The sequence below is a fragment of the Pseudoliparis swirei genome, chromosome 2 (genome assembly GCF_029220125.1).
Source record: "Pseudoliparis swirei isolate HS2019 ecotype Mariana Trench chromosome 2, NWPU_hadal_v1, whole genome shotgun sequence".
NCBI classification, from domain to species: domain Eukaryota; kingdom Metazoa; phylum Chordata; class Actinopteri; order Perciformes; family Liparidae; genus Pseudoliparis; species Pseudoliparis swirei.
In genome coordinates this window covers 4,312,781-4,323,947 of record NC_079389.1, presented here as the reverse complement: position 1 = coordinate 4,323,947, position 11,167 = coordinate 4,312,781, and the positions used below count along the sequence as shown (strand labels likewise).

At 44.1% G+C, this 11,167-nt stretch overlaps 1 long non-coding RNA gene across 1 annotated transcript; it reads right to left on the bottom strand.

The window, feature by feature from the left end:
- Positions 1-7,032: 7,032 nt before the first annotated feature.
- Positions 7,033-8,716, bottom strand: LOC130208675 (uncharacterized). The gene is made up of 2 exons (XR_008834462.1): positions 7,861-8,716; positions 7,033-7,417 (listed from the first exon to the last, which is right to left on the bottom strand). It is a non-coding gene; the product is annotated as an uncharacterized LOC130208675 (long non-coding RNA).
- Between the last annotated feature and the right edge of the window lie 2,451 nt (positions 8,717-11,167).

The following is an 11,167-nucleotide window of genomic DNA, read 5'->3' as shown; positions in this document are numbered from 1 at the left end:
GGCGAGGGGGGGGGGGTTAGAGGGGAGTGAGGTGCACTGGGGGGGGGCGGGGGGGTCCACGCCGGTAACCTGCAAGAGGGAGGGAGAGAGGACGCGCGCGCGCCTCGCAGCCTGCGCTGGCTCTGCTGGAGGATGCTCGGCGTTGACCACGTGACAAGCTGCGGATCTGTGGAGTCCGTGGTGGATGCACAACAACAACAACAACAACAACAGCAAATACTACTACAACAACAACAAAAGCAGCAGCACGCTGGCCCACTTGTGTGGGAGTCGTAGTACAGTACATAATAATCATCATAATAATAATAATAGCAATCATAATAATCATAATAATAATAATGAATGAAGAAGCAGTAGTAGAGGTATAGTACACTACTGCAGTGTACATGGAGGCGTATTTAAATGAACACATAGACACATACACACACTCACGTGCACACACACACGTTCACACACCAAACTAAAAAAGGTGACAGTATAGATTTTTGAATCTTTAAACGGATTATAAGAAGGTGGAATTATGAAAATATGGGCCAGTAAAATAAGCGAAGAAGCTAAAAACAAGGCACACAACAATAAAAAGAAAAAACAACAACAACAACAGGCTGCTGAACAAGGACTGAGACAAGGACTGAGACCCTCATTAACACTATACACCAGAACATATTCTGTGAATATCTATGGCCATGGTGTATATTTTATTACATTGTTTTATATATATATATATTGTATATATATATTGTATGTATATACATATATATATATATATTGTCTCAAAAAAGTGTATATTTTATTACATTGTTTTATATATATATATTGTCATGATGTATATTCTATTACATTGTTTTATATATATATTGTTAATACTTTCTTCTTTTTTGTGTGGATATCGTATAGTTTATTCTCATTCTTATTCTTTTTTTAGTCTGCTACTGCTGTCGGGTGTTTTGCACATAAGAATTTCACAAACCGATTATACTTGTATAAAAGGGGATGTGACAATATAAACTTGAAACTTGAAACTTGAAACTTGAATCCCAAAGGAAGCCTCCAGCTTCATTGTGGAGGCTTCAGACGAGTGTCCACTGTGAGTGTCCACTGTGTGTGTGTGTCCACTGTGTGTGTGTGTGTGTGTGTGACCACTGTGAGTCTCCACTGTGTGTGTCCACTGTGTGGCAGTAGACGCTTTACTGTGAAGATTAGAGAGAGGTGAACCACAAGGCTGATCATCATCAGCAAAGCAGGAGATTGCTGGGGGGGGGGGGCTGAAAGCCACTTTGTGTGTCTCGTTTATTGTGGTTCATCTGGATGCTTTTTATTGGCCTGAGTGGCACTTTGCTCACATCCTTAAACCCTTTTTTTAAATGGACCATCTACTGTATGCGTTTCCTTTAAAAAAAAAAGTATATCTTTATTTAAAAGGGAACATGTACGGTTAAAACATAAATGCACTGTACAGATTGCAGCTACACAGTTAATTTTCGTCTGTAGTCCCTGGACGTTAAATGTAAAATGCCATATGCTATTTATCACATCATGTTCCCCTGGGGATGAATACAGTAACATATACAATACACACAATACATGTACACACATACACTTTTCAAATACCCTCTTTAAAGAGTTTACCAAGTAGTGTGCCCCCATGATGAGGGAGGGGAGACTATCTGTACTCATGCATGTCCGAAACAGATGTGCCAATATGCGATATGGGACTACTCCACTAGAGGGCGCCCTAACGTCAGAAATAAAAACACATTACTCGCTTTCAGTTACTTAAAAAAAATATATAATATAATATACAACAAAAAAGTAGTTAAAATGCTCTAATTAAACTAATTAACACAGGTGTGTTAAAAGGATAAGAACGCGTGTTTTTCATTTTCCAATTTTATAACAAATTAATGGCCGGACATTTTGTTTCCATTATTCACCAGTCGTCATCTTGGCAGGCGGTCGCTGCTCAATATCCTGTCGATGATGTCGCAGCTTCCATGAAAAGCTCCGTTTAATGTTTAAAAGTTCAAATACGGATTTTAAAATCCGCCAGGCAGACGTTTCACAGCTGGAGGATCATCCAAGTGGAGAATGTTCTGCCCGTAACTAAGAAGATGAACGGCGTCTTCAATATGAAAGAAAGAAGAAGAAGAAAAGCACATTAAATGCTGAGCGCCCAGTACAGTAGAAACCCGTTGATGAACCTCCAATGGAGGCGATCGCTCGGTAGTGGCCGACAGACGGACGTCATCATGCGCCTTGGGAGGATTTTTTGGATCAGTACCTGAGGGTTTTGGGTTTTGAGGCCCAGGGGGGGGGGGGGGGGGCTTTGATTAAAGGTCTCGCCAAGATGAAAATACCCCTTTAAGACCACCGATAAGCCCAAATTCACAGGCGTCTCAGGTTTCTGGTTGGGCACGCCCCGCCCACAGGTTCGGACGTTTCCATTGGTTCATTAATTCAACATGGATCAATAAAAAGGTGTCAGTCTTCGTAGTGCCCGGTCCACGTCGGACAATCACTCTCTCTCCTCTCTCTCTCTGGTCCCGGAGCATTTCGGGGATTCGCAACTCTGATCGGGTATCCTGATATTACCCCCCCCCCCCCCCCCCCCCCAAAGAAAAGATGAGAGCCTGTATTGAGCTAACGGGACCAGGGCGACGATACACAAGTTATATGTCCCTTAAAATGAAAGTATCAAAAGTGAAAGTAGTTGAAATGTTGATATATTATCACTGACTCATCAATGTGTCATCAACTCTATATTTAATGCTATATCGCACCGCCGCCATCTTGAATTAAAGTCGTTGAATTGTTTCTTCATTGATCTTAATCCACAAAGTAGTGAGTACAATGTACAGTATTCCTCTCTGAAATGTAGTGAGGTGTGTAGAAGTAGAAGTGGCATTCAAAGGGAATGAACTGCTCTACATTCAATACAATTCAATTCAGTTTATTTGTATAGCCCAATTTCACAAATTACAAATTTGTCTCGGAGTGCTTTACAATCTGTACACATAGACATCCCTGCCCCAAAACCTCACATCGGACCAGGAAAAACTCCCAAATAACCCTTCAGGGGGAAAAAAAGGGAAGAAACCTGGAGGAGAGCAACAGAGGAGGATCCCTCTCCTAGGATGGACAGATGCAATAGATGTAATGTGTACAGAAGGACAGATTTAGAGTTAAAATACATTCAATGAATATGACAGAGTGTATGAATAGTTCATAGTAGGCATATTCCACGATGGAGACCTCCACGATCCATCAGGCAGATGGCGGTGGGGAGGAGGACTGGCGGGAGTCTCAACAGTGGGCGGAGTCTCAACAGGACAGTGGCGTAGTCAGGAGCAGGAATTCCACGACCCAGACCTCGATGATCCATCAGGCAGATAGGATCTATGCCGTCTCATAGGGTCCGATGACCCCATGAGACGTGAAGTCAAAAGGACTCCGGGGAGAAAGCAGAGTTAGTAACGTGTGATTGAGAGATGAAAATTCATCCTTAAGGAGAGAAAAAAAGAGGAGATAGGTACTCAGTGCATCCTAAAACGTCCCCCGGCAGCTATAAGCCTATAGCAGCATATCAAGGGGCTGGACCAGGGCAAACCTGATTCAGCCCTAACTATAAGCTCTGTCAAAGAGGAAGGTCTTAAGTCTACTCTTAAACGAGGTGACTGTGTCTGCCTCCCGGACTGAAATTGGAAGCTGGTTCCATAAAGAGGAGCTTGATAACTAAAGGCTCTGGCTCCCATTCTACTTTTTAAGACTCTAGGAACTACAAGTAGTCCCGCATTTAGTGAGCGTAGCTCTCTAGTGGGGCAATATGGTACTACAAGCTCCTTAAGATATGATGGTGCATCACCAATCAAGGCTTTGTAGGTTAAGAGAAGAATTTTAAAAGTGATTCTTGATTTTACTGGGAGCCAGTGCAGAGCAGCTAGTGCAGGAGTGATGTGATCTCTTTTCTTAGTTTTAGTGAGAACACGAGCTGCAGCATTCTGGATCAACTGGAGGGACCTAAGAGATTTATTAGAGCAGCCTGATAATAAGGAGTTGCAGTAATCCAGTCTCAAGTAACGAACGCGTGAACCAATTTTTCTGCATGTTTATGAGACAAGATGTGCCTGATTTTTGAAATATTACGTAGATGAAAGAATGCAGTCCTTGAGATTTGCTTTACGTGGGAGTTAAAGGACAAGTCCCGATCAAAGATAACGCCAAGATTCTTTACAGTGGTGTTGGATGCCAGGGCAATGCCGTCTACAGAATCCACATCACTAGATAATTGATCTCTGAGGTGCTCAGGGCCGATTAAAATTACTTCGGTTTTGTCTGAGTTTAACATCAAGAAATTGCAGGTCATCCATGTTTTTATGTCTTTAAGACATGCTTGAATTTTACCGAGTTGGTTGCTCTCCTCTGGTTTTATTGATAAATATAGTTGAGTATCATCTGCATAACAATGAAAGTTTATGGAGTGTTTCCTGATAATATTGCCCAAAGGAAGCATGTATAAGGTAAATAAAATTGGTCCAAGCACAGAACCTTGTGGAACTCCGTGATTAACGTTAGTGGTTATCGAGGCATCATCGTTTACAAATACAAACTGAGATCGATCTGATAAATAGGATTTAAACCAAATTAGTGCCGTGCCTGAAATGCCAATCGACTGCTCCAGTCTCTGTAACAGGATGTCATGGTCAATGGTGTCGAATGCAGCACTAAGGTCTAACAAGACCAGGACAGAGAGGAGTCCTTTATCTGCTGCCATTAAGAGGTCATTTGTAATTTTCACCAGTGCCGTCTCGGTGCTGTGGTGTTTTCTAAATCCTGATTGAAATTTCTCAAATAAACTATTATGATGTAGAAAGTCGCACAACTGATTTGCGACCACTTTCTCAAGGATCTTGGAGAGGAAGGGAGGTTAGAGATCGGTCTGTAGTTAGCCAATACCTCTGGATCCAGAGTGGGCTTCTTCAGGAGAGGTTTAATAACAGCCACCTTGAAGGAGTGTGGTACGTGGCCTGTTAGCAGAGACACATTGATAATATCTAATAGAGAGCCGCCAATTAAAGGCAAAACGTCTTTAAGCAGCCTCGTCGGGATGGGGTCCAAGAGACAGGTAGACGTGTTCGAAGTAGAAACCGTTGAAGATAATTGGTCACGGTTGATGGGAGAAAAGCCTCCAAATATACACCAGGGCATACAGCGGTTTCCAAGGCCATTCCACTTGAGGACAGATTGGCACAGGTTATGGGCAAGAGAATATTAATCTTGTCCCTAATAGTTAAAATCTTTTCATTAAAGAAGTTCATAAAGTCATTACCACTGAGGTTTATAGGAATGCTCGGCCCACAGAGCTGTGACTCTCTGTCAGCCTGGCTACAGTGCTGAAGAGAAACCTGGGGTTGTTTTATTTTTTCTATTACTGATGAGTAATAGGCTGCTCTGGCATTACGGAGGGCCTTCTTATATGTTTTAAGACTATCTCGCCAAACTAAGCGGGATTCTTCGAGATTAGTTGAACGCCATATGCTCAAGCTTTCGTGACGCTTGCTTCAGTTTGCGGGTCTGAGGGTTATATCAGGGAGCAAACCTCCTCTTCCTCACTGTCTTCTTCTTCAGAGGTGCTACCGAGTCCAGTGTCATTCTCAGAGAGCCTATGGCACTGTCAACAAGATGATCAATCTGGGACGGACTAAAGTTAGACCAGGAGTCCTCTGTTATATTGAGACGTGGTATCGAATCAAAACAGAAGGAATCGCTTCTTTAAATTTAGCTACAGCACTGTCAGTTAGACATCTGGTGTAGAAACTTTTGACTAACGGAGTACACTCCGGTAGTATAAATTCAAAAGTTATGAGGTTGTGGTCTGACAGAAGAGGATTCTGTGGGAAGACGTTCAAATGCTCAATGTCAACGCCATAAGTAAGAACAAGATCAAGCGTGTGGCCAAAGCTGTGAGTGGGTTTCTGTACTCTCTGACAGAAGCCAATCGAGTCCAACAAGGAGATGAATGCAGCACTAAGGCAATCATTATCAACATCCACATGGATATTAAAATCTCCAACAATAATAACTTTATCGGTTTTAAGAACCAAACTTGATATAAATTCTGAGAATTCAGATATAAACTCTGAATATGGACCTGGTGGCGGTACAGAATCACAAATCGAATTGGCTGTAGTGTTTTCCAGGTTGGATGTGAAAGACTAAGAACAAGGCTTTCAAATGAGGTGTAGTGTAATTTTGGTTGAGGATTAATTAATAGGCTCGATTCAAAGATGGCTGCTACTCCACCTCCTCGACCGGTGCCTCGAGGAATGTGAGTATTAATATGACTTGGAGGAGTCGATTCATTCAGGCAGACATATTCTTCATGGCTCAGCCAGGTTTCAGTTAGGCAACATAAATCAATGTGATTATCTGATATTAAATCATTTAGTAACACAGCTTTAGATGACAGAGATCGAATATTTAGGAGACCACATTTAATAGTCCTGTTTTGTTGCACTGCTGAAATAATGGTGTTAACTTGTATAAGGTTATTGTGTACGACTCCTCTTCTGCTTACTTTTGATTTATTTAATTGAAGTGGCCGTGGGACAGAACTGATTATGCCAAATATTTAAATTGAAATAGCAGCGTAATTACGCGGCTCTTCATAATCTCAGATGGCTCCTCCCCCTCAAACGTTTCCTTTGGTGTTCTTTTTCATTTGTGTACAGATTCCCCGTCTGACAACGAGTCACAGCTTGCTGCTCTGTGTGTGTGTGCCGACTGCTGCATTGTGTGTGTGTGTGTGTGTGTGTGTGTGTGTGTGTGTGTGTGTGTGTGTGTGTGTGTGTGTGTGTGTGTGTGTGTGTGTGTGTGTGTGTGTGTGTAAAGTGTGTAAGAAGGTATGCAAGTATTAGTGAGGCTTTGTGATTTGGAACAAAACTACTAATTATTATTCACCATTGCATTTTTCTTCTTCTTAAAGATGACCCAGCTGATGGGTTTCACAGTTCATTAGTGTTAGAAGATATAAGATCGTGTTTTTAATTTGTTTATTTATACAAATGAAATGCATTAGAAATGAGAGATGTGTCCCAGTGATGGATGTAGAGAAGTAAGGTATGAAAAGAAAGGCCCCTTGGGAGCCTTCTTCAACAGAGCTGAGCGTCTTAAAGGGACAGGCGCACAGTTTTGAGAAGTCTCAACAAAATAAAAGTGTACCGACACAACGGAAGTACTGAACATATGGAAGTAGAGAAGAAGCTCTGTGGACAATGAGGACACAGCATGGCCGGAGCAGCGCCGTAACACGACTCACGACGTAGCCAATAAACATCTGGGTCGCCCCACGGAGACCCAGAGGGTCCGCCGAGTCCCCCGGTCGTCTAAGACCACGGCGAGATCCATCATGTCCGACCCCCTGGAGAGTTTCCAAGAAGTCGTTAAAAAAAAACACAATGCATGTGAGCTATTTTGATTCTTGTTTCAACAATAATAATAAGAAAAATCTGTTTTGTGTTGTGGCAAGAGATTTACCCAGATCACCGACACAATCACCATAAGTTTACACTATATAGTATGTATATATAATATATATATATATATATATAATGTGTGTGTATATATATATGTATATATATGTGTATATATGTGTATATATATACACATATTTATATGTGTGTATATATAATGTGTGTATATATATATATGTGTATGTATATATATATATGTGTGTATATGTATATATGTATATATATGCCAACTAAATGCATTAATGCTTTAGTTTTTACTTTAAGAATTAAAGCTGTAAAAAAGAAGAAGATGTTTATACTTTTCCAGTAATCACCAATTATTAATCGTCACCTGTCTATCTTTTTCACTGTTTTTCGTCTTTTGTCTCATCGTTAACAGACGCACCCTGGGGAGCTGCTCTCTTCTGTAAGTGATCCAGATTCTGGACCAATCCCTTCCCCTGGACACACATGGACACGCCCATCTCATTATCATATGAAGGAACATGGGCAAATAGGGAAAAGATGAATTCTAGATAATTAATCAGCCTCCTTTTCATTTTTCTTTTTTTCAACGTATCAGTGGGAAGGGAATGATAAAATGAAATACAGTATTTATTTTGACTGTCTGGAGGTTAAAGGAAGAAGCACACATCTTTATATTGCTTATACACTCCTTTATAATTATGTCACTAAAACGGTTGTTTATTATTTATGTTATGAAAAAGCTCCACTGCCTTGTGTCTTTGTTTTGGGACTCCTATAATTTAATCTACTGTCAAAATTGATACGGTCCCTTTTTTAGTTGCTCTTTCTGCTCCTTTAAAGCATTTGCTGATGTCAGTCCGGGCTTCACGAGGAACGCCAGCTGACCTCAGTGTACGTTACGAGTAAACCCAAATTGTAGGGCGCCATTGGCGGCGGACGCCCAATGCCACTTCAGAGAGCGATTCATTCCGCGACTCATTGAGCCTCACTTCAGGGCGTCTGGAACGGCGGCATCGAGGGCTGAGTCCTCCGTAAACACCGAGCCAGACACCCGACACATGCAATGGAGGGTACACAACACCCTACACATGCAATGGAGGGTACACAACACCCTACGCATGCAATGGAGGGTACACGACACCCTACACATGTAATGGAGGGTACACTACACCCTACATATGCAATGGAGGGTACACGACACCCTACACATGCAATGGAGGGTACACAACACCTCACATGCAATGGAGGGTACACAACACCCTACGCATGCAATGGAGTGTACACTACACCCTACGCATGCAATGGAGGGTACACTACACCCTACGCATGCAATGGAGGGTACACTACACCCTACGCATGCAATGGAGGGTACACTACACCCTACATGCAATGGAGGGTACACACCCACACATGCAATGGAGGGTACACACACCCTACGCATGCAATGGTGGGTACACAACACCCTACGCATGCAATGGAGGGTACACAACACCCTACGCATGCAATGGAGGGTACACGACACCCTACACATGCAATGGAGGGTACACTACACCCTACGCATGCAATGGAGGGTACACAACACCCTACACATGCAATGGAGGGTACACAACACCCTACGCATGCAATGGAGGGTACACAACACCCTACGCATGCAATGGAGGGTACACAACACCCTACGCATGCAATGGAGGGTACACAACACCCTACGCATGCAATGGAGGGTACACAACACCCTACGCATGCAATGGAGGGTACACACCCTACACATGCAATGGAGGGTATACGACACCCTACACATGCAATGGAGGGTATACAACACCCTACACATGCAATGGAGGGTACACGACACCCTACACATGCAATGGAGGGTACACAACACCCTACACATGCAATGGAGGGTACACTACACCCTACGCATGCAATGGAGGGTACACGACACCCTACACATGCAATGGAGGGTACACACACCCTACACATGCAATGGAGGGTACACGACACCCTACACATGCAATGGAGGGTACACGACACCCTACACATGCAATGGAGGGTACACTACACCTACACATGCAATGGAGGGTACACTACACCCTACACATGCAATGGCGGGTACACTACACCCTACACATGCAATGGAGGGTACACTACACCCTACACATGCAATGGAGGGTACACGACACCCTACACATGCAATGGAGGGTACACGACACCCTACACATGCAATGGAGGGTACACTACACCCTACACATGCAATGGAGGGTACACTACACCCTACACATGTAATGGAGGGTACACTACACCCTACGCATGCAATGGAGGGTACACTACACCCTACACATGCAATGGAGGGTACACGACACCCTACACATGCAATGGAGGGTACACGACACCCTACGCATGCAATGGAGGGTACACGACACCCTACGCATGCAATGGAGGGTACACTACACCCTACACATGCAATGGAGGGTACACGACACCCTACACATGCAATGGAGGGTACACGACACCCTACACATGCAATGGAGGGTACACGACACCCTACACATGCAATGGAGGGTACACTACACCCTACACATGCAATGGAGGGTACACGACACCCTACACATGCAATGGAGGGTACACGACACCCTACACATGCAATGGAGGGTACACTACACCCTACACATGCAATGGAGGGTACACTACACCCTACACATGCAATGGAGGGTACACGACACCCTACACATGCAATGGAGGGTACACTACACCTACACATGCAATGGAGGGTACACTACACCCTACACATGCAATGGAGGGTACACTACACCCTACGCATGCAATGGAGGGTACACGACACCCTACGCATGCAATGGAGGGTACACTACACCCTACGCATGCAATGGAGGGTACACTACACCCTACGCATGCAATGGAGGGTACACACACCACACATGCAATGGAGGGTACACGACACCCTACGCATGCAATGGAGGGTACACGACACCCTACACATGCAATGGAGGGTACACGACACCCTACGCATGCAATGGAGGGTACACTACACCCTACACATGCAATGGAGGGTACACGACACCCTACACATGCAATGGAGGGTACACGACACCCTACACATGCAATGGAGGGTACACTACACCCTACACATGCAATGGAGGGTACACGACACCCTACACATGCAATGGAGGGTACACTACACCCTACACATGCAATGGAGGGTACACGACACCCTACACATGCAATGGAGGGTACACGACACCGTACACATGCAATGGAGGGTACACTACACCCTACACATGCAATGGAGGGTACACTACACCCTACACATGTAATGGGGGGTACACGACACCCTACGCATGCAATGGAGGGTACACTACACCCTACACATGCAATGGAGGGTACACTACACCCTACACATGCAATGGAGGGTACACTACACCCTACACATGCAATGGAGGGTACACGACACCCTACGCATGCAATGGAGGGTACACGACACCCTACGCATGCAATGGAGGGTACACTACACCCTACGCATGCAATGGAGGGTACACAACACCCTACGCATGCAATGGAGGGTACACTACACCCTACACATGCAATGGAGGGTACACTACACCCTACACATGCAATGGAGGGTACACTACACCCTACGCATGCAATGGAGGGTACACGAC